The sequence below is a fragment of the Pinus tabuliformis genome, chromosome 6 (assembly GCF_031772625.1).
Source record: "Pinus tabuliformis cultivar Carrire ecotype Pingquan chromosome 6, CPIR1, whole genome shotgun sequence".
Classification (NCBI taxonomy): Eukaryota; Viridiplantae; Streptophyta; class Pinopsida; order Pinales; family Pinaceae; genus Pinus; species Pinus tabuliformis.
In genome coordinates, this window is record NC_142292.1 from 1,801,495,066 (window position 1) to 1,801,522,527 (window position 27,462).

Genomic DNA, 27,462 nt, shown 5'->3' on the forward strand with positions numbered 1-27,462 from the left:
TTTCCATTTGATGAGGACTTCCTTAATCATGCGGCCGCGCAGGTGCTTGTCTCTTGTGGCGAGGACCTGTTCGGGTTGAAGCCAGATTGACCCTTCGTCGTCCAGTTCAGGTAGATTGGTTTGAACTCGGAAATTGTTCCCAATTACTTTCTTGAGGCATGATACATGGAAAACTAGATGGATTTTTGTAGTAGGTGGCAAAGCCAACTTGTAAGCCACTTCTCCAATGCGCTGAAGTACTTGGTAGGGTCCGTAGAATTTTGGAGATAGCTTCTGACAACCCTTGTCTTTGAGTGATGTTTGCTTATATGGTTGCAGCTTCAAAAAGACTTGGTCCCCTTCTTGAAACTGGCGCTCTGAGCGATGCTGGTCGACCTGTTGCTTCATGCGGTTCTGAGCTTGATGAAGATTCTCTCTAAGATGGGCGAGCATGGTGGCGTGGTGTTGTAGGAGTTGATCCACTGCTTGTACTTTGGAGCATCCCTGGAGATAAGAAATAGGGGAAGGCGGAAGTTGACCATATACTGCTTCATAAGGAGTCATTTTAGTAGTGGCATGATAGTTGGTGTTATACCACCATTCCGCCAGCGGTAACCACTGTGCCCAAAGGTGTTGCTTTTCTGAAGTGAAACACCTGAGGTAGGTTTCTAGACATTTTTTGACGGCTTCGGTTTGACCATTCGTTTGCGGATGATAGGAAGTGTTGAGTTTTAGTTGAGTGCCCTGTATCCTGAAGAGTTCTTGCCAAAAATTACTGGTGAAGATCGGGTCGCGATCAGACACAATAGAAGTGGGCATGCCATGTAGTTTGAATATCTGATCCATGAAAGTTTGCGCAACCAAAGTTGGTGTAAACGGGTGGGGTAGGGCACAAAAATGAGCATACTTTGACAAGCGGTCCACCACCACCATGATGACTGACTTGTTCCCTGATTTTGGAAGCCCTGTAATGAAATCCATGGAAACCTCCGTCCAAATTGATGTCGGAATGGGCAATGGTTGTAATGTGCCTGGTGTGTTGACGGTTTCTCCTTTGTGGCGTTGACAGACATCACATTCTGCGACAAAAGTAAGGATGTCCTTTTTCATGCCGGTCCAAAAAAATGATCTTCTGATGCAAGCATAAATTTTCTGAAAGCCCGAATGTCCTGCAATGGGAGATGAGTGCAATTCGGCCAATATGCGACTTTTGAGGGTTGATGTTGGTGATATTACGAGGGTTGATGTTGGTGATATTACTACTCTGTCCCGGTAGCGAAGAATATCATCCTGCTAGGAGTAGCCCTTGATGGAATTTGGATCGACCTGTAATTGAGAAATGAGTTGGGATAGCCCTGGATGTGAAACCATTCTCTGCGAGCTTCTTCAATCCATTCTGGAATGGGTAGGGAAATTGCTAGCAGAGTACTTTCTTCCTCAAATTGGTGAGATAATGCATCTGCTACCCTATTGTCTTTCCCTTTCTTGTAAATGATCTCATAATCATATCCCAGCATTTTAGCTAGCCACTTATTTTGTTGTGGGGAAGATAGGTGTTGCTCCAGAAAATATTTAAGACTGTGATGATCTGTGCGGATTTGGAAACGTCACCCCAATAAGTAAGGGCGCCAGGTGTCGACTGCATGTAAGATGGCCATCATTTCTTTTTCATAGGTAGATTGGCCCAGATTCTTCCCACTTAGTTGTTGGCTTGTGAAGGCCAAGGGTCGCCCTTCCTGTATTAAGACTGCCCCAATACCTGTCCCTGAAGCATCACATTCAATGACAAAAGATTTGTTGAAGTCAGGTAGTGCTAAGACTGGAGTGGAACACATGGCATTTTTGAGGGCTGTAAATGCCTGTTGGGCTTCCTCATTCCAGAAGAAGGAATTTTTCTTTAGGAGTTGAGTGAGGGGCTTCGCTATGCGGCCATAGTTGCGGACAAATTTACGATAATAGCCGGTGAGTCCCAAAAATCCTCTCAAGCTCTTCAAGGTCTTAGGTTGAGGCCATTCTTGCATTGCCTGGATCTTTTTGGGGTCCACCTTGACACCTTCCCGCCCCACAATGTGGCCCAATACTCAACTTCTTCCATGCCAAATGAACACTTGGACAATTTGACAAATAATTTATGTTGGCGGAGCAGTTGCAAGAGTAGATCTACCTGGTGAAGATGTGTAGCCCAGGTGCCACTATAGATGAGGATGTCATCGAAGAAGACCAGGACAAATTTCCTGAGATATGGTTTAAGAAGGTGATTCATAAGGCTCTGAAAAGTAGAAGGGGCATTACAAAGACCAAATGGCATGACCAGGAACTCATAATGGCCTTCATGAGTTCGGAATGCCGTCTTGGGAATGTCGACTTCCTTCATGCAAATTTGGTGGTAGCCTGAGCGAAGATCCAACTTAGTGAAGAATTGAGCCCCATTGAGTTCGTCCAGCAAATCGTCAACCACCGGGATGGGAAATTTATCTTTGACTGTCAACTTATTGAGGGCCCTGAAGTCGGGACACATCCGCCACTCTCCGTCTTTCTTGAGCACCATGACCACTGGGGATGAATAAGGACTAACGTTGGGACGAATGACACCTGCTTCCAAAAGTTCCTTGATTATCTTTTCTATTTCATTCTTCTGGGTGAATGGATATCTGTATGGCCGCACGTTTGGGGGTTGGGCCCCTGGAACCAATGTGATGCTATGATCATGTTCCCCTCGCGATGGTGGAAGCTCCTTAGGTTTGTCAAAGACCTGCCGATGTTTAGTTAAAATTTGTTGCATCTCAGGATGAATTTGCAGGGACTGGGTTTCAACGACCTGGATGGCATTGAATTGAGCTACCACGCCATGATTGCCCTTTTTTAACAATTTTTCCATCCTATGCGAGCTGATGATCGATGGGGCTCCCGCCTGGAGGCCACGGAGGGTATATGTGTAGTTGTTTTGCTTAAAACTCATATATAACTCCTGGAAATCCATTGTGATTGGCCCCAGAGTGCGAAGCCATTCAGCGCCGAGGACAAATGTCGCATCTGCCCATGTGGATGGCAAACATGTGTGTTTTCAACTGATAATCCCCCATTTGAAGTTTGACATTTTCGCAGCGGCCTTCACATTTCATTGTGCCCCCATCCGCGATTTGGACTTGGAAGTTAGAGACTGGGTGTACAAAACAATGCACTGCGTCGGCGACTTTTTGATGGATGAAATTATGGGTACTTCCACTATCAATAAAGACTACTACTGGGCGATGTTTAATAAAACCCCTGATTTTGAGAGTTTGAGGTGAAGAAATTCCTGCCAACGCATTTAGCGAAATAACTGGTTCGTCAGATATTATCTCCTTTTGGTTGTCTTCTTCTATCGCCTCAAATTCCTCAAGTGGTGGATCTTCCTCGGTTGAGCTGTAGTCAGTGGCATCTATTTGAAAAAACTTGGGTTCCTTGCATTTATGACCAGGGGAATATTTTTCATCACAGTAGTAACATAGTCCTTGCTTCCTTCTTGCGGCCATTTCCTCAGGTGACACCTTTTGGACCTTAAGTGTCTGAGTCGTGTTGTGAGCTTGTGGGGGACGACCTTTAGTGGGGAAATTGGGGCGGCTGTATTGGGCTGTTATGGCACGTTCCACCTTACGAGCTACCTGGCAAGCCTCCGTCCACGTGGGAGGGTGGTGGAGTAGAACTTGAGCTTTGATGGCTTCTTTAAGACCACTGATAAAACATTCCGTGTAGAACTCATCTGAGAGACTCTGAGTGCGGAAGGCTAAGGCTTCAAAAGCGGTGATATATTCATCCACTGTACCCGTCTGTCGGAGCTTAGTGAGACGTCCCAAAAAGGAGTCTCCCTGTTCATAGCGATCTCGAAGAGCTTTGGTAAATTGGGCCCAACTCTGAAAAGGTCCATTGCGACGTTGATGCCATTCCGCCCATTTCCATCGTTCATTGGCCAAGTACATGGTCCCCACCATAAGCTTAGTCTAATCATCTAGGAGACGATTCAATTTGAAATACTGGTCCATTTGTGCTAGCCATGCGGACGTGTGAGAACCTTCAAATTTCTGCATATCCAACTTGGGAGGTCGCTGACTGGGTGGTGAATGGGTGTGCCAGACGTGAGGAGAGTGGCTAGACTCACCCTCATGGTGTTCATGGCCATTATACGGTTCCTCGAGGGCTGGCTCCTTGCCCTTATCGAGTGCTTGCTGTACCTGGCTAGTTAGTCCGCTAATCATCTTTTTGAGTTCGTTCATATCTGCTTCAATTTTGTCTAGCCTTTCATTGGCCATCGCTTGAGCTCTAGTTTCTACCATACACCAACTTGATGAAAAATTGGGACCGCCAAATTTTTTTTTCTAATAAATTGAATGGTACCACCGTGCTCAGCTCGTCGTCCTGATGCTGATGGGCTAGATCACAAATAAGCGCTTTGGAAGATCTCAGACTCTTTTTTTTTTTTTGGAAAACTCCTAACGGAGTTTTACTCCTTCTTCATCAATACTGCAGTTGCCAAATCCTCAAAATGTTAATGCTGCCAAACGTCCTGCGAAAAGTATACCCTGGTACAGGGACCCTTCATAACAACTCCGATCTGGTGGATCTGATAGATCTGAATGGTGGAACAACTGCTGCTGCGAATCTGATGTCTGCTGTTGCGGATATGAATGGTGGAACAACTGCTGCTGCGGATCTGATGTGTGATCCCCGATAGAAAAAGGAACTATGGTCTAGAGGAGTGTCAGGTGCTACAGATCGCAATATACATAAGGGTCTGACAGTAGTACTCGCCCCAATGTTTCAGGGCTCTAACTAAGGAGGATCGACCGTACCCTTAGCCGTACAACCCGACTACCTTATCGTACGGGCGAGTAATCTCTCCGAGTGCTGTTTTCGGTGTACTGTAGCCACAAGACGGCTGAAGGTTTATCTATGGCGAGGTTTCAAGGGAGCCTAGGGGGCTTCCTATATACCCAGAGGGTACGTGGAAGACAGTCCATGCGCGGTTCTGTCTAATGCGCTACTACTCGAAGGGGTACCCACAGGGGTTACAAGGGAGTCCAATAGACGTGACCACCTCTTGTATTTCCTGCGTGCATGCCTCCCCAAATCCGCAAGTTTATGTGCTTAACAACAGATCCCATGGTTTAAAGACGCCGGAACACGTCTCTAGCCAAAATTTTTTTTTGCTAAAAATTGAAGATCCCACCGAGCCCTGGAAAGTGCTATGATACCACTTGTTATGCTCTTAACCTGCAAAATAATACCCTGATACAGAATATGCGAAGAAAAGATACCCAGAACACAGAATATGCGAAGAAAAGATACCCAGAACACAGAATAGCAGTGATTTTATTATTCAAAGAGCAATGTTCACATGCCTCTTCAAGGGGGCAACCTCCAATAGAGCAGAGCTCAATTACAAAATAAGACACGATGCTCCTCGCAGGGAGTCTCTATCCTTTATATATGACTCATACATGCAATACCACGGGTCAATACCGTGAGTTTTATTAATACCATCTATCTAATACTACAACTACGGCCCATTTACAACTAACTGTGGTCCCGTCATTAATTTCGGGTTAACCACTTACAAAATATATGGGATTTATTGAATCTTTGACTATGACGTGATCCCAAGACATAAATAAGGGGGTTAGGGTGGGACCCTAACATTTCTTCCCTAGTTGATTCATTTCTTTTTAATTTTTGCAAAAACAAAAAAATATATTCATTAGGCATATTTAGTTTCAAAAGTAGAAAATTGCATTGCATTATAGTTTTCATTCAATAATAAAAACAAAAAAAAAGTCTCCAACGCCAACCCACCCCCCCCATTTGATCACATCGTGCAGTAAGAGCCATATCACCATTAACTTTTGCAGGTAGAAGAAGAAGATGACAAATAATGTAAAAGAAATGGATGGAGATGATGACAATGAGGAAGATCCTCTCAGATTTCCCATTCAAGATACTGATGGTAGTGTGCACATGAAGAACATCCCTCCCTCTTTTCTTCCAAAATTTCATGGTCTAAGGTCAGAGGATCCGGAAACCTTTCTCTTTGAATTTGAGATTGTTTGTAGATCTTATGGTTACTTATTAAAAAATAAAAAATTGAGATTGTTTCTAGAAACATTGAAGGATAGAGCTCTTAAATGGTTCATGAGTTTAGCGACTAATTCAATAAGATCATGGAATGATATGCAAAAGATATTTATAGAAAAATATAAAGATCATGATCTTAAAGAAGAAATCTTTAGAATGAATAAAAAAGAATATGAGAGTCTAGAGGATCTAACAGAGAGGTTCATGTATAATGTTAAGAGGGGAAAACTACATCATTTAGGGTCCGACACACTAAAAACCCTCTTACTTAGAAAAATTAGGGATAAATGGATTGATCTCCTTAATCTCATGAGTAGAGGTGATGTATATCAATTATCATTTGACGAAATTTGTGAAACATGCAAACACATATCAAGAGGAAAAGCAAGATTAGTTAAATCAACATCAAGATCGGTATGTCAAGCTAAACTTGGAAAGTTGTTTGATGATTTTAAAATAGAAATTCTTAGCAATCTAACAAAACAAGTAGAAATGTTAAGAATGCAAGATGAAGGAAAAGAAAATCCTGATATTTGTGTTGCAGAATTGCATGATGTTAAACCGTGTCCATCATTACCAAGGTTGAAGGAAGTTTACCAAGAAGAAAATGGAGCAAGTCAATTTCCAATGCAGCTATGTTATGTAGCTCCAAGAGGACCATGGAAGCCTATTCAGTGTGATATGATGCAAGAGCCTAATTCACAATGTCAAGCTTATGCGCATCCACCTCAAAGTTATTGGAACACACCCTTTCCTTGGTAACATTGGCCATCTCAACCCAAAAACCAATCTTGGCAACAAGGTTGGCAAGGAACTTATGGGACCCATCCACAATATACTCAGTATTTTCCTCAATATCCTCCATACCAAACTCCATGTTATCCTTACCATTCACCTACACCTACACCACAACCCCATCCACATCCATCTCAAATATACACTCCCACTCAACTACCTGTACCACCATTTCCAAACCCACACATTGAAGTAGCTCAACCCACTTACAATGCTGAGGTATAGAATTTCCAAACAACTCCTCTTGAGATCAATGGTATTCACCATAGCTCAGGAAGAGTATTGCAAAAAAGAGATTCTCTTAATATCATTGAAGGACTACATCCCGAAGAAGAAGATTCAAAAGGGAAGATCAAAGAATCATGGGTTGCACTTGATGAAGAGCAAACATCAAAATCAGAGATCGAGAGAGATCCATCATGGTTACCATCAAATCCTCCTTGTATTCAAGGGATCAATCAACAAAAAAAGGAAGACTTGAAGGTCATGGTAGAAGAAGACATACAATATGATCCAAATCAGCGAGTGGACCAGAGGCATCACAACTATATTGAAATATGTTTCCAGACAGTCACTAAGTTGCAGCATCACTTTCTTCCTCAACTATGTTTGATCCTTTCAAAGTCAAATCATTTGGTCTCTGAAATCCAGGTACATGTCAAAGCATACATTTCAAGCCTCCACATCATTTTGTCTGTCATCTTGATGTGCACATGGCTCCATTGGAAGTATTCTTATACTTGAAAGTGATTTTGTTTTTCAAGTAGGGTAGGGTAGAAAAAAAAATGAAAAAAAAAAGAGAAAAAAAAATCTAAGGTGAAAACCTCCTTGGAGGCGCCTCAGATTGGCTCATTGATTGAAAACCTCCATGAGGTGGTCAATGGGTTGGGAAAAAAGAAAAAAAAGAGAAAAAAGAATAAGATCCTAGGTGAAAACCTCCTTTGAGGTGCCTAGGCAGACCTACTAGTTGAAAACCTCATTGAGGCAGCCAGTAGGCCTAAAAAAAAAGATAAAAAATAAAATAATACTTGCTCCATGCATGCATGTACTCTCCAACATCCGCAAGAAACATGAACAAGTTGGTACCAAAAGGAAAATTGGTCAAGCCTAGTCAAAAGAGGTCAAATTTTGACTTTCTCCTGCTTCGCTCAAATGCTCCAACAAGGCCAAAGCCATGTGAATCCATCACCCTCATCTATTTTCACCATCCACCCATAATTCTCAAGCTTCTACCACTCATTTTCCTTGTTGTCCTAAAAAACTACATGATGCTCTGTTTTACTACAGGATACAAAAATACATAGAGCAGAAATTTGTTTTTGCCATAACTTGAAAACCATGCATCCATTTTCCAAGTTGTTTCAGGGGGAGATGCATATGGATGATGGTAACATGCTCAAGCAATTTCAGCAAATTCTAGTGCACGATTTCCAAGAAATTGGCTTCCATCACCTTCAACCATTTTTGCATTTTCTCAATATCTATGCATCCATTTAAAAAGTTGTTTCATGGGGAGATGTATATGGATGATGGTAACCCAAGCAATTTCAGAAAATTTCAATGCACGGTTTCCAAGAAATTAACCTCCATCACCTTCAGCCATTTTTAGTTTTTCTCAAGATTCGTACATTCATTGACCAAATTTTTCTATGGGGAGGTGCATAATGATGGAAACATGATCAAAAAGCTTCAACTCAATCCAGTCTACTATTTGGGAGATATGGACAAAACAAGTCGTTGTCCTGTAAACCTACAGGATAAAGAACATCCTCTATAGGATTGGCAGTGAGCAATTTTAAAGGAAATCCAGAGGTCAAAGAAGCTCCTCTAGAGCTTAGCAGCAACATCAAGATCATCAGCATCACCATCCAACACCTACACATCAACATCAACTCAGCAGCAGCATGCATGTCTCTCCAACAACCATCAGGTAGGTACAGGTATGCAATATTCTTGACCTCTTCTCTTGAGCATATTATAGTTAGAAATTTGTTGTCAATGCATGAGAGATGAGGTTTTATAAGCTAAGGATTGGTCAGCAGTCTCAGCTGCCTTCAACTAGTTAATTGCAACTCACTCCTTCACTCATGCAATGTTGAAAAGTCAAATTATGAAGGGTGATGATTTCAAGGAATAAGGACAACAGTTAAAAAAATAAATATTTGCAAAGGCCAAGGTCACCACAATACTCCAAGCCCTTCATCCACTTCATATTCACTATCTATTCATCATTCGTCCATCCCATTTCATTCTTGGAAAAAAAAGAGCATACTCTCCAATTTCATGCAATTTCCATTTGCAGGTCAACAAGAAGGACGGTCAAAGAGCAAAGGAGGATCACAAAGAGACCCTTGTCACTCGCATTTTTACTTTACCACTAATTACCATTCATTCCTCCACCATTTCTGTCATTTTTTCCACTCCTTTACTTCAGTTTACGAAGGGTCTGTGTTTTCTACAGGATGATCCTGTAGGAATTACAATGACCCAGAAATCCTACAAGAGGCAGTCCTAAGGCAAATAAATGACTTGTCCAAATGGCGAAACAAGGTAGCAGAAGGTTGATAAGGATATGGAAGACCTTTATAAACTAAAAAATATTCAAGAACTCATCTTGAATAAGGGAAAGAAAGCAAGCTAATGGCCTCAAGAAACAATGATTTTTCTTTGAACAAATATGTTTTTGGGCTTGTCCTTGCAAAGCTTATAGCCAAGATTCTTAATGCACAAGAGAGAGGCCACCAGGGCCATGGATGAGGCACAATGAGGTCACCAAGTTGCTTAGAGGATGAAAAACACTTTCAACAGGGGGGTATGATGGGCCTTTAAATTAGACATAAATTAAGGCCCATGCCTCTAATTTAAAACATAAATTAAGGCCTATTACCATCCTTTAGCACATTAAACCTCTCTTTTTGCATTCGATAGTTTATTTTTAACTTTAATATATTCATTAGGAAGGTTTATGAATAATTGAATATTTGTGCCTAATATTATTTATTTTTTGTGGAATATTATGAGAATATTGTCCAGATTATGAAGAGTCGGAGGAGGAGATAATTTAGTGACTTGTTCCCTACTATTGGAGGATAAATAATAAATAAATAAGTCAACAAGATATTATGGAATTATGGCACAAATTGTGGAACTCCAATGATTGAGAAAATCTAGGAATGTGTTCCACTAATCAAGGGAGCAGATTCACCAATCAAGGGGGCATATCCACTAATCAAGGAATTTCGGTGGGTAAAGCTTCCTCCATCCGTGGGGAATGATTCTTAATAATTTTTTATAAGTACCAAGTCGAATTTTCCTCTACGGAATTATTGAGAAAATCTAGGAATGTGTTCCCTGCCATTTAATGCAAATTCCTTTTATTGGGGACTAGATCCACTAATCAAGGGATTTTGGTGGGGAAGGCTTCCTCCATTCATGGGGAATGATTCCTAATCACTTTTTATTAGTACAAAGTCGAATTTTCCTCTGGGAAGATATTTTCATTACTGTTATTATGGAGAGAGCTTGTATTTTTGCAGCTCCATTGTATTTTCTTGCAGGGATGTAATTCTATTGATGAAAATAATGAAGATTGGTGTCATGTTCAGTTTCTAAATCTTGTTCTCCTCCATAGGTCCTTAACTTTCCTTGGGCTTGGCCATCCCAGGAATCTTAGAGCCCTTTTGTATCATTTTCTTTCCTTCTCTTCATTGCTTATTCATATGCATCTCTTGTTTTTATTTCTTTGTATTTCTGCATTTAGAATTAATGATTTCTTGTTGTAGGATTGAGTTAAATGGTTTATGTAAGTTCTTTTACAGGATCAAAAGCATAATTTCATCATTGGAAAAGCTTTGTAAGTTCATAACAATCATTGAGTTTCTTGTATTAGTCTTCTTATTCCCAAATCTAGATTGCTGGACCTCCTTTTTAACGAAGAACATTAAATTTCTGCTATTTTTCCGAGCATCCTAACAAGCTTCAATCAAATTGATTCCACTTGAATTAGATAAAAAAAACATTATAGTTCATAAAAAAATTACCCCATTTCATTTGCACTTGATTTGGTTAGGCATTTCTTAGATTTACTAGCTCACTAGTTCTCAAATTTCTAGATTTTCGACTAGTAATGTTTATTTATTTATTTTTGTATGGGTTAACATAGGTCTTTTTGAGTGATTCCACTTGGAATAGGGACCTAAGACATCCTAGTTAATACAAAAATTTGTCCCTTCCAATTTGGTTTTGATTTGCTTGGTCATTAAACCCTCACCAATTTCATCATTTCACAAGGAAACGTCTCCAAGCTTGTTGAGCGAATCCATCCATCTCCCAACTTTGGTTTTGAGTTCTGAGTGATCCTAGGAATTTTCCCACTCCATTCCACCCAACACATACCTTTCCTAGGCCTCCAATCACCTCCAACACCTCACATTTTTCTCTTGGTTGTATCCTATAGGTTTCTTGTAATTCCTACAGGATCATCCTGTAGGTTTCTAGTACATCCTGTAGGTTTTCCTGAAACGGCTTGTTTTGAGGCTGAATTGATGGAAAACCTCTAGGAAGTCACCAAAATCCTCCCAAGGGTCTCCCACACCATCCAACCATATCCTAACCCTTCCATCCAACCTCCAACATCCTTAATTCACCTGCCACATCACCAAATGAAATTAGTTTGCATACTTGATTTTGCATGAAAAGTCAAAAAGGCAAAAACAGATTTATTTCAGTCCCTTTACTTGCACATTAGTGATGTTTGATGATTCTTACTTACATGCTTAGATAGTAGCATTTGGTTCATGACAATTTAGCATTATTGAAAAGTATAGTTTCTTGGCAGTTAATTAGGAAATGGTGTGATTTAGCATTGAATTTCCGTATCCTTCCTTTTACTTTCTTTCTTGCAATAGGTTAAGGTTCCATTTTGAAAATTTCATTCTCTGAAATTAGTTTAGGATTTGACTTCAGTACATGCACTCCATTACATCATGATAGCAAAGGAAGGACACATTGTATGCTGCACATATAGTGCCGACACCTCTTAAGTTTGTACGAACCTCGGCTTGATAATTAAAGTCTATAGCCTTGGGAGTTGCAACATTCTTGTTGCAATACTGAGGTGCATCACTTACCTCATCCACTTTCATCCACTGTTATTCCTTCCTTGGAAACAACATGTCCCAAGTAATGTACTTCTATCTGACATAAATTGCATTTACTAAGCTTGACATACAACTGATGCTCTCTGAAAAATCTCAACACTACTGCTAAATGTTCGACATGTTCTTCCACATTCTTAGAATATACCAATATATCATCAATCAATACAATAAAAAATTTATCCAGATAAGGACACAACACACTATTCATCAAGCACATAAAAGTAGTTGGAGAATTAGTCAAACCAAATGGACCTTGATTTGGTAGTGCTCGTGCTAAAAAACAACACTGGTGCACCACAAGGCAACACACTTTGCCTAATGTGCACCTTGTCAAGCATTTCCTTCAACTGAAACTTCAATTCCACTAACTCTGGTGTGCTCATCCTATATGGTGGCTTTGATGTAGGTGTTGCCCATGGTACCAACTCAATAGAAAATTCCACTTTCCTATGAGGCAGAAACTCTGAAATATCTACCGAAAACACTTCCTGAAATTGCTGTAAAACTGGATACCTCCTCAAGGCATTCACATCCCCAACTTACTTACCTTTATCACTAGAAATATTCACTACGAATAACACCCACCCTTCCTTGTGACTGCGCTTCGCTTGCATAACTATCACCATTCTAACTGATGTTGCCTTCTTCTTAACCTGCAAGATTCTCTGTTCCCCATTTTCATCCAAGCACTTAATGGCCTTGTCATAACAATCCACTGTGGTCTTATGAAGATACAACCACTCCATACCCAACAACATACTATATGATCCCAACAAAAGCACATTCAAATGCGCTAATGTAGACGTAAAATGCACAGGAACTTACTCAGTGATGAACTCTCTTCTTAGTATCTTTAGCTAATTGCATTAAATAAGACTTTTCATGCACTTCCTTATTCAAACCACACTTGTTGGCTTTTATGGGCCTGACCCAGGTCCAGAGGTGATTTAGCCAAGCAAATCCCAGTACTACTGGCCCTTTCGACAATAGGCCACAGAGTGCAGACTGAGGTCTCACCCGAAGTAGTATGGGAGGGTGCTAGAACCAAGTTTCCGCACCCTTGGTATGTGTGATGGGCTTTTGGAGGTCCGTGGTCTCACCTGTCGCTATGCGCACTTGCGATCCCTTTGCAACCTGTAGTGTGGCTTCTGCACAGCCCTACTCAGGGTGCGATCCATATAATACCCAAGTCTCTTGTTACTTAACCAATTACTTAACTTGTGTGTGTAAGAGTTATGGTTATTACAACATATTTAGTAATCATATTAGTGCACGCGATACATAAACCAATACAAACATAAAGAAGATAATGCACAGCAAATACACAAAAATAGGAATCAACTTCTCTTTTATTAATCTTCAATCTTGCTTACAAACTTGACACCGCCCTATGCACTCAGCTGCAGGGGTCCGCGCACTCAGCTACGGACTCTACTAGGCCTCTGCACACTCAGTTGCAGAGTCTTTTCCTACTACTACGACCCAATACACTTAGAATCCTACTTTAAGCTCTAACTATTCCTTCGCTACTTACTCTATCATCCACTGTCTTTACAACTTAGAGCCTCACTCTATTTATACAATCCCATGGTCTGCAGACCATGGGTAGGCCGACATGACTTTACATTACATTACATTACTTTAGGGCGGATAGCCCTATGACTTGACCTCTACTTTGCGCTCTGGCCTGTAATTCATGGAGTCTTACAAAACCTTTGACCAAAACTTGGGCTTTGAGCCCCAAAACCTATTGTGAGGGGATTCCATGCCCAACAGGCCCACAACACAATCATCGTGACTCATCCTCAGTCACTCTACTGGTGTGGCAATCTTGGCACGGAGCCCCTCCAACTGTTCCCGTACTTCCTGGAGGTTTGTGATGCACTATTCTATTATTTGCTGGACATGCTGCATGCACTCTTCTATTGCTTCTTTGTGAGGCTCCATTATCTGTCTTAGCGCATATAGTCCCAGCATCTGCGCAAGCTTTCCCTCAATCTCGGCCGTAATGGTGAAGGCCTCATCAATCCAAGGCTGGACACGTGCTTTGAGAGGGGCCTCTTTCTGCCTTGCAGCATCCACTTGCTCTTCAATGTCCTTGCCTGCTGTATCTTAGCCAGCCATTAGGTGAGGATGACTGTTTGCGCCATTCCCCTAACACTGTCATACTGCTGTTGTAGTTCGCGCGCCTCTGTTTCCAAGCACTGTATGTTGGGGTCCTCTTGCAAGGATGTGAGGACATCGAACACTCGGTCCAACATACCGATGCAGTCCTATACCGTCCATCCAATTTCTTCCAATCTTGTCTGAATCACACTAACGCGCCATTCTTTAACTTCCGGAGCAGTGGAAGGTTGCGCCTTCATCTGCAACTCAGCAATCTGGAGGTTCAGCTCTAGATGCACTCATGTTGTTTCCTCGTGTGCACTTTGGACTCCACTTTTTAGACAATGGATCCACATCTCAGTTGGTAGGTCTGTGGCGATGGATAATTCTGGAACGCGTCGGCATGCTTCATCCATTGTTTGCACGATCTACCGATTCTGTGACACTAGCTTGTCATGTTGCAGGCTGAGCTATTCGATGTTGATCTTTTGCTCACTCAATACCTGGATCATGTGGCCTTCCTGTGCATGTAGCTCTATTGTTATGCCATCCTGCAACTGGTACAATGTGTCCCGCAGAAGGGTAGCCAAATTTAGGCCAAGTCCCTTGATCTGGCCCACTGCGGCTCTATCCTCCTCGCTCTCCGCTATTAGTGCTCCTTCCGGCAGCACTATGGTGTTGGCCATTTTTTCGTGTAGCAGTTGCTCCACTATTAATGTACCTACGGCACTGTAGGTGGCTACTGTTCCTTCCTATGGGTCTCGCACCTGAAGTTCCTGCAGCTACGCCCTTAGGGCCCCCAACACATTTTGTTGCTCTGTCATAGCTTCTTGGGTGACCTTGCGAACTGTGTCACCGATGTCATAGAGGTCATCCTCTGTCAATTTAATTGGCTCGATGTCTAGTTTGGAAGCCATGGCCTATTTTCGTGGGCCTGATCTTTCTGTAACGTGTGGCCGTTTCAACTGTGTAGATGTTGTGCTCAGGTCCACGCCTTCTGCTATTTCCTCTGCTCCTTGTCCTGTGGATAAGTTCGGGCCCTCCTCCCTCTGCATCGTGGTGGCCCCTGTTTCCTGTGCTGCTGTTGCTTTATCGGTGACCTTGGCTTGCTTTGCGGCTGCCTTCGCTACCTCGCAGGCAGCTCTTACCTCCGCGGCCAACTTTTCGTTGTGCTCCTATTGTGCCAACTGGTTGATATGTAGCTTGGTGGTATCCTTCTGCTTTTGTGCCATTGCTCTATCCTGTGCCACCAAATTCAGGGCACGCCACTCGGGAGGCCATGGTTCGAGCACGGAGAAGATCGCTTCATCAATTATGATGAAAGGAAGCTTGGTCCAGTTCTGCGTCGGATCCTTACATGCCTTGATATACACATTGTGCATATCCACCTTGAAGTCTGCAAAGCTCTGCAGACTATTGTACACTGTGGGGGATAGGCGTGGCCTCCTGTTAATCCACATCTGGACACTCGCCTCCATGAACACCCAGAAGATCTTAGTTTCATGGATCCGCGTGGCGTCCTTTGTAGCCTAGAGTGACGCATATTTTGCAGCCTCTGGCAAGTCCTATTCAATATGAGGGAACTGACTGTCCTCAGGTAGTTCCCCTGTCACCAATAAAATAGACAAGAGCAACCACACATAGTGGAAGGTCTTGCCCTACTCCTAAGCTTCCTTGCAGTTGGTTAGGAATTTTTCGGAAAGGAATTCGGCCCAGTTGAATTGGACCCCCTCTGTGCATTGTTCTGTCAGCACAATGACCAGTGCTGGTACCTCGTCTCTGTGGCATTTTCTCATCACCTTCCTGGCTAGTAGTTGGGTGGCTACGCGCACCCCTTTATCTTTAATGCTACTGATTGCGTAGCCTCTCTTCTTCTTTTCCAATTTATACTTCTTCTTCATGGCCTTTATGAGTGCCAAATCTCTGCTTTTGCCAGCTATCTCTGCAGGGTCCTTTCCCTTACAGGGAAGCTGGGAAATCCTATGGATAAGCTCTGCCGTGATGGGAATAGGCTCCTCCAGCCATAAGTACCCATCGTGCACCAGGAAAAGTAGTTGCCTGATGACAAAGATCGTGATAGGTGTGTGGTGAAAGTTTGGAATCCATAGTAGGTGGAGTAGTCTGGCCTTCTCCACACCGCGCAGCCATTTCTGCGGCTCTAGAGTTGTAACTAACCACTCCTTGCTCTGTTTCATGAGGTTCTCAGTCTCTAAATGTGGGAACTTCTCACTATCTGCGAGGTCCCAGTCTTCAAATTTCATTGTGGGCACATGGCCCAGGGCCGAGCCCTCAAATAGAATTCCATTTGGGAGGAGCGGGGTTTGGAGTGTGCTCTTAGCGGCATCCAAATCCTTGGGTACCTTAGCTTTCCCTTTCCATGGAGGAATGTACTCGGGAAATTTTGCTGCAGTACACACCGACTAGATGTCTTCTGCCATTTCTTCATCTGCCTCTATCTCATCTACAAGAGCCTGGAGGTCCTCCTCCTCATCATTTGTCTCAATGTTGACAACCTTGCCCTTTTCTTCCATGGAAAGTTTACCAAACCGTGAATTTTGTGAGGACATGCGGACTAGTCCCACTGCCTGTTTATCCTTCTTGGACCTCAGCGTCTGAGGTGATTTCAGAATTTTCGGCACATCCCCCACCTGCATCGTAGGGATCTGCACAACTTCCTCGTCGATACTCTCAACAAAACCCACACCTCTCCTGGTAGTTGTCATCTTGTTCGAACTGTTTATGGTTGTTCGCGAACTTGGGGGCTCAAATACCGCTTGGCACTCAATAATTTATGCTCTTTGTAATAACTCAAATGTCAAATGAACAAGTGTTGTCTTGGGGCTAGCTTTCGAAGTTTTATAGCGTCTTTTGAATTTAAATTTGACCATTCCCCCCACTTTTGAGTCATTAATGCATTCTTGGTGGGAGATCGTCCCAAATCTAGCTCTTAATTAGTGTCTTAATTTCCTGTCGCCCGCTCCCTTTTGCCTTAAATTGGACATCTCATCATGAACGGTGATTCCAACGGTTATTTCCCAGTTTACCTGTGTGGTAGCATAGTCCCCCGTGCGCGGGCACGAACCTTGTACCATGTTGATTCTGCGCACACCTCCTTCATCGTGTAGCTCCCAAACAGACTCTTTTAGAGTCCCGTGCTCTCTTTCAACTATCTAGAGCGTTGAAACTGTGCTCCCTACGGCTAGTTAGGTGGTTGCACCATCTATGCGAGACTTCAATTCGCCTTCCAGTATAGTTCGTGGACACTCCTCAATTGCCCTCGCGATCGCCAGTGCTGCGTGTTCTACCTTATGTGTTGCGCTCCCCTTGTTACTGTGTTTGGTAAGGTGCGGTCTCAGCCATGGTAGCAGAGTCATAAATTCTTGGTGACAATCTTCTAATGTAGTGGTATGACCATCTGTATCTTGCCTTATCATCCTTGGTTTATCGATGAGACATGCTTGCGTGACCTCGTTTTCCAGTCTTTTGATCTCAGCATCCTTCAACATGCTTTTCTTCCTCAATCGTACCCAATCTTCTTCGAGTCCGCGAAGTCTAAGGTTCCCTCATCGAATGGCTTCCCGAATCCTTATATGGTCATCCTCACGTAGCTGTGTGATTCCTTCGTCCTGGTCTTCGTGCACTGTCATAACTGCAGGAGCTATTACGTGTGGATTCCTTTTGGTATTCCCTTCAGAAATTTTGGTTTCTACTCTGTTTTGCACCTTTGGAATCATCTCTGTGCTCAAGTTTTTGCACATGGTCTTATAGGCCCATCAAACCGTTAGCACGAGCAGGTCCCAATCAGTAAGTCTCACCTGGTGAACCTTGTTCAGTACTCCTCACACCCTATGGAATGCCTCGTCATGGAGAATTGGTAACGCGCGTCACCTTTCCTGTTGTTGTGGTTTGTTCTGATTCTCTATGCTGGGGTTGGCGTGTGCTTGTGCGAACTGTACAACATATGTCTGTACCCATTAGGAAATTTGGGCACACAAGTTGTTCTGCCCCTACTGATTGGCTTTCGTTTGAAGCTGGGGTTTTCCAAAACATAGGCGCATCATCCTTCTACATCTGTGCTAGTCTTCAAAAGTTCCTTGATGCGTACCCCAACATCGTGCGGGTGTTGCACATAGTGCCTACTTTAGCACATCAAACCGCTACTGTTCTAGTATTGCATTTTCGAATTTGCTCAGAAATTCATCCACCACTGACAATCCATCATATGTCAGCAGCTCCCTTGCCTCTATTGTTACGCAACACAATGAACTAATCATCATGTTGCAGTTTAGTATTGTTACTTCGTGCAGCCGATTCTGCCATCGCTCTATCTCTTTGTTTGAATCCAAAGTGCAGGAGCTTTCGCGCTCCCATGAAATCCTTCCATCTATAGTCAGATTCATCCAATCCTATCCTTGTGCAGTTATCTTGTAGATACAGTCGAGATCGTCATCACTATCATCGTTACGCATCGATTTGGTGTATTGCACTCCTTTGACTGGATCTAGCGGTACTACTATGCGTAGTGACTTTTTTTCAAAGATCATTTTGCGCTTCTTCAGATTTATGACCCTGTTTATATCGGTATCCCAATATATTCCTAGTAGCGCAGGATAGGGATTGCTGTCATTGACAATCTTTATCACTTCAAAATCCACCTGAACGCTCGCACCTTCAATATCGACTATCACCCCTTGCAATCTTCCCATGTGAAAAATATTCTATTGGTTCGCCATTCGTAACTGAAAAGGGGACCATTGTAACACGGGTTTGCCCATGTGTTATAGCTCCAAATCTCACTCTTATGGTTTGTGATGCTGCACTCATGGCATAGGGCAACCCCTCCTTCCAGACTTGGTCCAAAAATTTAAAAAACAGTGTTTTATTCCCTATACGCGACATTGCCCTGAGTTAAACGCGTGTACACGCGAGTCTGTTATACCCAACCCGCGTGTATCTATTAAAACACTTAAAAAATAATAAATTCCTCTTTTTCGGGCGGAGATCGCCGGTTTTACCTGCTGGATCACCTGTTATTGCCCGTGGCCCAACTGTTCCCAACTAACTCCTAACTAAAAAACTACTTTGGAGAGGGTATAAAAAGACATCAAAGGGAAGGCCAAGGAGAGAGAGAAGAGAGCAAGATTATTATGCTGAGATTTTTCCCTTAGACCAGGTCTGAAGTCCTTGGTGCTTTCTGCACTTCCCCCATTTTGCATAGGAAACCCTTGTTTCCATGTGTCTTGGTGATCATTCATCCTTGATATCATCATTTGAGTAGGACTTGGAAGGAGCTCTTGTTGGAGGCTTGAGGCTGGAACGAATCCGGGAGGAGGCTTTGCTTGGAGCCTGCTGAAGGTGTTCAGGTGATATCTTTCCGATATATGTACTTTATTTGCCTTTATATATAAAGAAACACGTCTTTTTTCCCGAAACAATCTTTCTTTATGCTTATGAGATTCTTGTCTTGAATTCTTATGCAAGTGGTTACTTAAAGATTTTTATAACTAACTTTATAGCATAAAGATGGTTTATACATAAATATCTGTACATGTACTGTTGTGTTCCTTGATTTGTTTGACTTGCAGATCGAAGGAAGAAGAAGGGAACTCCAAGAAGGGTTTGGACCCTAAAGGCCTTCTCGAACGTAGGACCTTAGGTACGTACCCTAAACATTAGAATTTGCTTAAAAGTAAAAATGATGGCTGTGTGTGTGTTTCTTTGAATAAGCAATTTTTAGTCTGGTAGCGTCTTAGCCCAAAGGACCCTAGGGGTATTTTCCCTTCCACCAGAATTGGCGACTCTGCTGGGGACAACACTCTTGTTTTTCCTAGTTTGGGTAGTCTTCAAGCCAATCAAGGCTCAGCCCCTCTGTTTGTTGGCTCTGACTGTCTGATCTTTTCTTGAACTCCAAGTTTGTCCAGTTTTTCAGTCTGTTATTTTTTATTTTTCTTGAAAGACTTCAGATACGCTCTTTTTCTGGATTACAGAAGCGTATATACGCAAGTTGCACTAAGTGAACCCGCGTATACGCAGGTTTCCTTAGTTTCAGTCACGTATACACGCATTCTACACTTAATTGCAGGCGCGTATATTACAAAAATTTCAAGATTTATAAATTTTCTTTTTGCTAAATGTTTGTCTGGTGGTTTGGGTCAGTGTCAAGCAGTTATTTCTCCAGTAACAGTTCTCTGTGTGACAGGGGGCACCTTGTTTTGAACTCTCTCTAGTCATAAGGAGTATTAGTCTTGTTTTCGTTGATTGCAAGCGTCATTGATTTTTGACACACAAGATTTCTGTTTAAGAATCTTGATTGCTCTGTTTCGGTAGAGTGGGAAGATTGGGTTCAATCTTTGTGTCCATTTTTGCTTTCATGACACTTTTTGTTTGCTTAACGAAATCATTTTTATGACCGTTTGCTCCTTCGTTTCGGGAAGTTTGTTTGTTTCCATTTTCTTGAAACTTGTCTTTTGATATTTAGGACTTTCATTGCTGCTTTTGATTGTCAAAAGCGATTTCGAACACATTTTATTTTTGTTGAGTTTTCATCATTTGAAAGGTGTCAATTCACAAAAGTGTTTGGTTGCTTGTTTATCAATCATTGGTGTCAGTTTTTGAGAGCTTTCCTTTGAAAAAGACTTTTTTTGGTTTGATTGAAAGAAAATCTTTTGAAAGTTTTTGAGTTTCGCTTTCTTAAACTTGCTTCTCATTTGATTTCCTTTTTTGCGAAGTGAAAGTGCTTTGTTTTTTATCTTAGAACTTGTTTTTATTGTTTGGACGAAATGATTGGTAACACATCATCTTCTATCTAAGCATTTTAGTGGCAAGACAAAATTTGGTAAAGCAGCAACTTTCCTTCTTTGTTTTTAGAGTAGTCTTTGAATCTTGCATCCACATATAGTTCTTGCATTAGGGTAAGATTTGCATCTCTTTTTAGGCATATTTAGTTTTGTTAGTTTTTGTGAGTGTGGAGTCTGAAAAGAAAAAGAAAATTTGTTTATATTACAAGTACCTCTGAACCTCATAGAAATTACTTTTCATCGAACGAAAAAGTGCATGTGCATATAGTTAAGTTTTTATTAACTTCTTTTGCGTCAAAAAACACCACAAGTTTCATCTCCATTACCCTGTGACTTAAAGAACAGCCTAATAAAATCAAGCGCTTAATTAAAATCCACTAGAACTTTTTGTTTTAGTCATTACACCAACAAGTTTAGGATTTTAGGGCCTTGGATTAGGCGAGTGGAGAGTTAACTCTCCAAGGCCACATAAAACGTCAAACATAAGAGTCTGATTAACGAGAGTAAATCCAATAGCGTTAGGAAGACCAGGAAAGCTCCGGATCTGGGAGTTAAGCACGAGGGTCTATAAAGACAGGGAAGAGAGATACCCCCTCTCCTACTTGTCCGAACTTACCTCACGACTGTTCCGCCTGGCTTCTGCGACGAGTTGGTACCCATAGTTGCCTCTCCTAGGGATCTGCATAGGTGGCTGCGGAGGGGAATCTCGTGGCACCTGAGGTCGACGTTGTATCACTCTCGACAGTACTACTGGAGGGCACCCTTGCGAAGCTTGGGGGCTTGCACCGGCGCAGGCTGTTGTTAGGAGGTTAGCGTAACTTCCTCTGTTACCTTCGTTGATAGGACTGGGCCGTCATTATCCCAGACTATCTTCGGAAGGCCCCTGACTCCACTTTCTTGTATTTTGGTGTCCGGTCCTCATCACCCGGAGCAGAAATACTTGGAAGTTGTTTGACTGGCTGTATCTTTAGGGACTTTATAGTGAGTGTTCTTTGCTCCTTGTATATAGTTGGCTTTAGGTTTTTTTGTCTAGTCACATTTGGACTTTGTGGTCTGAGTGACTGGCTTACCACTCTACCGATCTTGAAAGGCTTTTGGTCATTCTTTCGGAAGTTGCCTCCTCAAGGGCAAAGGTTTTGATTGCTTATCCATATTCTTTGAAGAGTTATTTCTATATTCCCGCAAGGGAAAGGGTCTTTGGATCAGTTAGATATGGCCAATATTCCTGTGGAAACCAACCAAGGTGCCCTCTCAAAAGGGGATCCTTGTGTTTTTCCTTTCTTTGGAAACGTTGGTACTCCCTTGATGGCCAATTTGAATATTCCTGGGTTGAATGTTGGACTACCCGTTTGGCTGTGGTCCACTCCGAATATTCCGAATGCTCTTGAAGCTTCTCAGTTGAATGCTTTATTTCAGGGGCATCACTTGGGTGCTAATTGTTCATCTTCTTTCAAAGAGAAATCTGAGATTCCTTCTTCTCCTCCTTCTTGTCACAAGAAATCTAGAAAGAGGAGAAAAAGGAAGTCAAAGAAGAAGAATAATTCTATCCTTTCATCTTCAACCTCTGCGAGTCATGTTGGAGATGAGCCTTCAGCCACTGCAAGTCATGCTGGGGGCACAAGTCTAGTCACTGTGAGTCACACTAGCACTTCATCCTCAACCTCTGCTAGTCATGTTGGAGATGAGCCTTCAGCCACTGCAAGTCATGCTGGGGGCACAAGTTTAGTCACTGCAAGTCATACTAGCAAAGAGTCACCGACCTCTGCAAGTCATCTTCAGGACTCTCCGCAAACCACTGCTAGTCATGTTGGCGGAATGGAGGTTGATAAGAAACCCGGACGTAGAAGTTTTAAACCTAAGTTCCCTTGTAAGATATGCAAGGGAGATCATCTTACTCATTTATGCCTTGGTATTCCAGAGGTTCAAAAGATATGGTCCGAGTCTGAAAGTACTTCTACTCCTAGACCTGATATGGTTTCTCATCAATCCCATCAACCATTGGTTGAAAATGTGGTAAAGCCAGTGCAATCGCTGGCCGATTACACTCCTCTTTTGGGGGGTGAAGCGCCTAACAAAAGAGTCTGTTTGATCTCTAGTACAGAGCCTTCTAGTATAGGGGGCATTCCGGTTACTTCGAATGTTCCCCCTCCAAGTGCTAAGAGTGTTTCCTTTGATTGGGATAGTCTTGTTGAGCCTCGTCTTCCTTCCGCTACACCTTTCCAAATAAAGGTCAAGGTTAATTCCACAAATGTCTATCGATGTATGGTGGATGAAGGATCCTCTACAAGTATTATATCCTCTTTGACTTGGAAAGCTTTGGGTTCCCCAAAGTTGTTGACAGCTCAGAGTCAATTGTTAGCCTATGATAGAAGACCTGGTGAATCTATGGGTGTTCTTCCTCAATTGCCTATCACTTTAGGTGGGAAGACTGTCTTAATCGATATGATGGTGGTTGATAGCCCTTTAGACTTTAATATGCTACTTGGGCGTGATTATGTCTATGCTATGAATGCTGTGGTGTCTTCACTCTTTCGAGTAATGTGCTTTCCTCATAACGGGAATATTGTCACTATTGATCAGCTTGCATCTGATAATCACCACCCCAATTCGACTTTACTGCAGAATCCCCTTGGTTTGTTCCAAGTGTTCAAGTAGACTCTACCCTGCCACGGGTCAATTATGTGGCATTGAATCCTCAATGTTCAATCGCTTCTGAGAAGGATCCTTTGACTTATTATTCTCCTTCTTGGGACTTGGTCCCGACAGTTGACCAAGAGATTCATCCTATAGGGACCTGGGACCCCTTAATTCCCTCTTTTGATCCTTGTAGTTCTCATGATTTCTTAGAACTTGTTTTGACTTCACAGGAGGAACTCTTTGAAGCCATGAGTTTTGACTACCAAAGGAGTCCTTGGCCTGAGCCCTGCAAGGGGTTTGTCCAGAAGAACTATTATGCGTAAGCCGCAAGGCTGCGTGGTTCCCTGTACCATATTGTATATATGAGGTACGCATTTTCAAGTTTTGTATTCTATAACACAAAGATTTTATATGAAGTTTATATGTGGGATGTATTAACTTCGTGCCTAGTGTTCCTATTTATGTTTACAGAACTTGGAAGATGTCTCCTTTGGAAGTTTATGGTTGGTCTGTTCTGACAGGTATTGGTTCTCGAAACTGGCATATAGGTTAGGTCTTTCCGCCTGCATTGTGCACTTATCAGTTTCCTTTCCCATTTTTCCTTAGGATCGACCCCACCAAGTTATGGTGCGGAACCTTCTCATTGCTTAGAAGTATCATGACTTGTGTGGTAGAGCCTACCTTATCATGGGTGCCCTAGTTAGTACCTTGTTATCGCTTGGCACTCATGCTGATTTTTATCCCTAGGCTCGGGAGTCCTCTGTAGTCCCGCCATGACTTATGCGTTGAAGACTCATTCCTCTTTGCTTCTTCGCTTCGTTCTGGCCTTATATCCTAGAGGCTCCTATGTGTGTTGAGTTGTACTTCTCCATTGCATGTTGACCATTTGCACCTTTTGGCCTATAGCCGGCTTCACTTGGACTCGTGTTTAAGCCAACTTTTGACCATGACGTCTGCAAAATCAACCTTGCATACCCTTGACGTCTGCAGCTTGACATACCCAGATCCGTGGAAGGAACATACCTCTGAGTGTCACTGAGCAGTTTTTCACCTCCCTGCATTGAGCATAGGAACGTTCCTTCCCAGGAACTAGATCATCTGTTTCACCGACACTCGTTCTTTCCATTGTACCATAGCATTCTTTTATTCTTTTTCTGGCTTATCAGAAAAAGACAAAAAAATTAAATATTCCAAAAAGAGCGGGAACAGGGACATTATTTCCATTTATTGTTGGCAGCTAGAGTCAGTCGTGTCGCCCTTGAACAAAGCACTCAAAACAAAGTCTCCTCCGCATGGGTGGGATTTAGTTTGACTTAGGTATGCCATAACCTTGTTATCGAGTCAGTTCTCCCCCGATTGGTTATCTCTTCCAATCATATGGAGGGTTCGTTCGTGCCTTCTGCATGACGAACTTATACAGATTCATCATATGCTGCCACATAGTCACATTGAGTCGTGCTTTTGTTCAAGGGAAGTTAGCCTGAGTCGGCCTTTCTGTGGTGTCTCTTGACTCATTTTTCAGTCGGCCATCCCTGGTTGTCAGTGTCATGTCTATCATCACATCAGTTATATTGGTCCTTTACTCGTGCCGGTTTGAGAAGGTCCCCATTGACTTCTTGCTGGCAGGTCTTGTCCTTATCGACGACGACACATTGCTCTGAGGACAGGCCTAGAGCCGCACCCTGGCCCTATTTTCATTATTGATAGGTTACCTTGTGCTCAGCATCGATCAGTATCATGGGTCTTTGACTTAGTGGTTTCCCTTGTGTTCGACATCAGCATACATTATCACACATTGGGATTCGTGCAGTACCTTGGTTTCCATTTGACCCTATTGGTGGATACCTCGCCTCTGTGTCGGCTTTCATTATTGGTTGGTTCAGAGGGTTTCTTCCGTGCACTAGCCACATCTTGTGTACGCCGGAAACGTACTTCGGTTGGGTTACTACATCTTTTTCGTCCGATTCCTTCCACATTATTGGCCTACGGGTTACACTCGCGCTAGATTGATGAAGGATGCCTTAATGCCTTCCTTCTAGCGGATCTTTCCCTATCGACTCCGACTCATTGCTCTGGGGCAAAGATCTAGAGTCCATTTGGCAGTACCTTGGGGTTTGCAGTCATTAGTGGCAGATTCCTCGCTATCGACAGTGGGAAACCATCATTGTCTCCTGATTGATAGATTCTTACAGGTGTTCGACTTCAACTCATCTATTAACACTTGTTAGATTGTACTGGGTACCTTGACGCTCATTATCATTATCGGTGAGTAGTCTCGCGTTTGTTAACGGTATACATCAATGACCGGTAATCAAACGATTTCTCACATGGTCGACTTCAGATCATTTATTCCCATGATGTAGAAATGTACCACGGCGGTCGGTGAAGACCTCAGGTTGTATCAGCATTCATTGGTTCACTTGACAGTTGCTCCTGTTGCTGCTAGTTGATACCACTCCACCTTATATGTTGCAGTCATTCATGGCGACATTCTATATGCTGGCACCTGAGTTTGCAGTGTAGTACCATCCTATTCCATCATGTTCAGTTGGTACCTTATGGGATCAGTCTTTGATTTCAGTGATCCGTTGCATCTTTCAGCATCATTGACAGTCTTATATGTGATATTCAGACATGTACTTTCTCATTATGATCAGATGATCCATTATGTATTTTCCAGTCAGTTATACTTGTATACTTAGTGGATCCGCTTGTACTTGATATGCGGACATGCTTTACTTTTCCTGAGCATGGGTATGCCCGCCTCAGACAGTGTTTCTTTCTGATCTCCTTTCGGTGGCTTGGCAGGCTGAATTCTGGTGAAGTCCTCCTCGGTTTTTCGGTAGAGTTCCTTTCCTTGTACTTACTTAATATATTTCGGCCATCATGTTCCCCTTCTGACCTCATACATTAGGGGGCATCTGTTATAGCTCCAAATCTCACTCTTATGGTTTGTGATGCTGCACTCATGGCCTAGGGCAACCCCTCCTTCCAGACCTGGTCCAAAAATTTAAAAAACAATGTTTTATTCCCTATACGCGACATTTCCCTGAGTTAAACGCGTGTACACGCGGGTCTGTTATACCCAACCCGCGTGTATCTATTAAAACACTTAAAAAATAATAAATTCCTCTTTTTCAGGCGGAGATCGCGGGTTTTACCTGCTGGATCACCTGTTATTGCCCGTGGCCCAACTGTTCCCAACTAACTCCTAACTAAAAAACTACTTTGGAGAGGGTATAAAAAGACATCAAAGGGAAGGCCAAGGAGAGAGAGAAGAGAGCAAGATTATTATGCTGAGATTTTTCCCTTAGACCAGGTCTGAAGTCCTTGGTGCTTTCTGCACTTCCCCCATTTTGCATAGGAAACCCTTGTTTCCATGTGTCTTGGTGATCATTCATCCTTGATATCATCATTTGAGTAGGACTTGGAAGGAGCTCTTGTTGGAGGCTTGAGGCTGGAACGAATCCGGGAGGAGGCTTTGCTTGGAGCCTGCTGAAGGTGTTCAGGTGATATCTTTCCGATATATGTACTTTATTTGCCTTTATATATAAAGAAACACGTCTTTGTTCCCGAAACAATCTTTCTTTATGCTTATGAGATTCTTGTCTTGAATTCTTATGTAAGTGGTTACTTAAAGATTTTTATAACTAACTTTATAGCATAAAGATGGTTTATACATAAATATCTGTACATGTACTGTTGTGTTCCTTGATTTGTTTGACTTGCAGATTGAAGGAAGAAGAAGGGAACTCCAAGAAGGGTTTGGACCCTAAAGGCCTTCTCGAACGTAGGACCTTAGGTACGTACCCTAAACATTAGAATTTGCTTAAAAGTAAAAATGATGGCTGTGTGTGTGTTTATTTGAATAAGCAATTTTC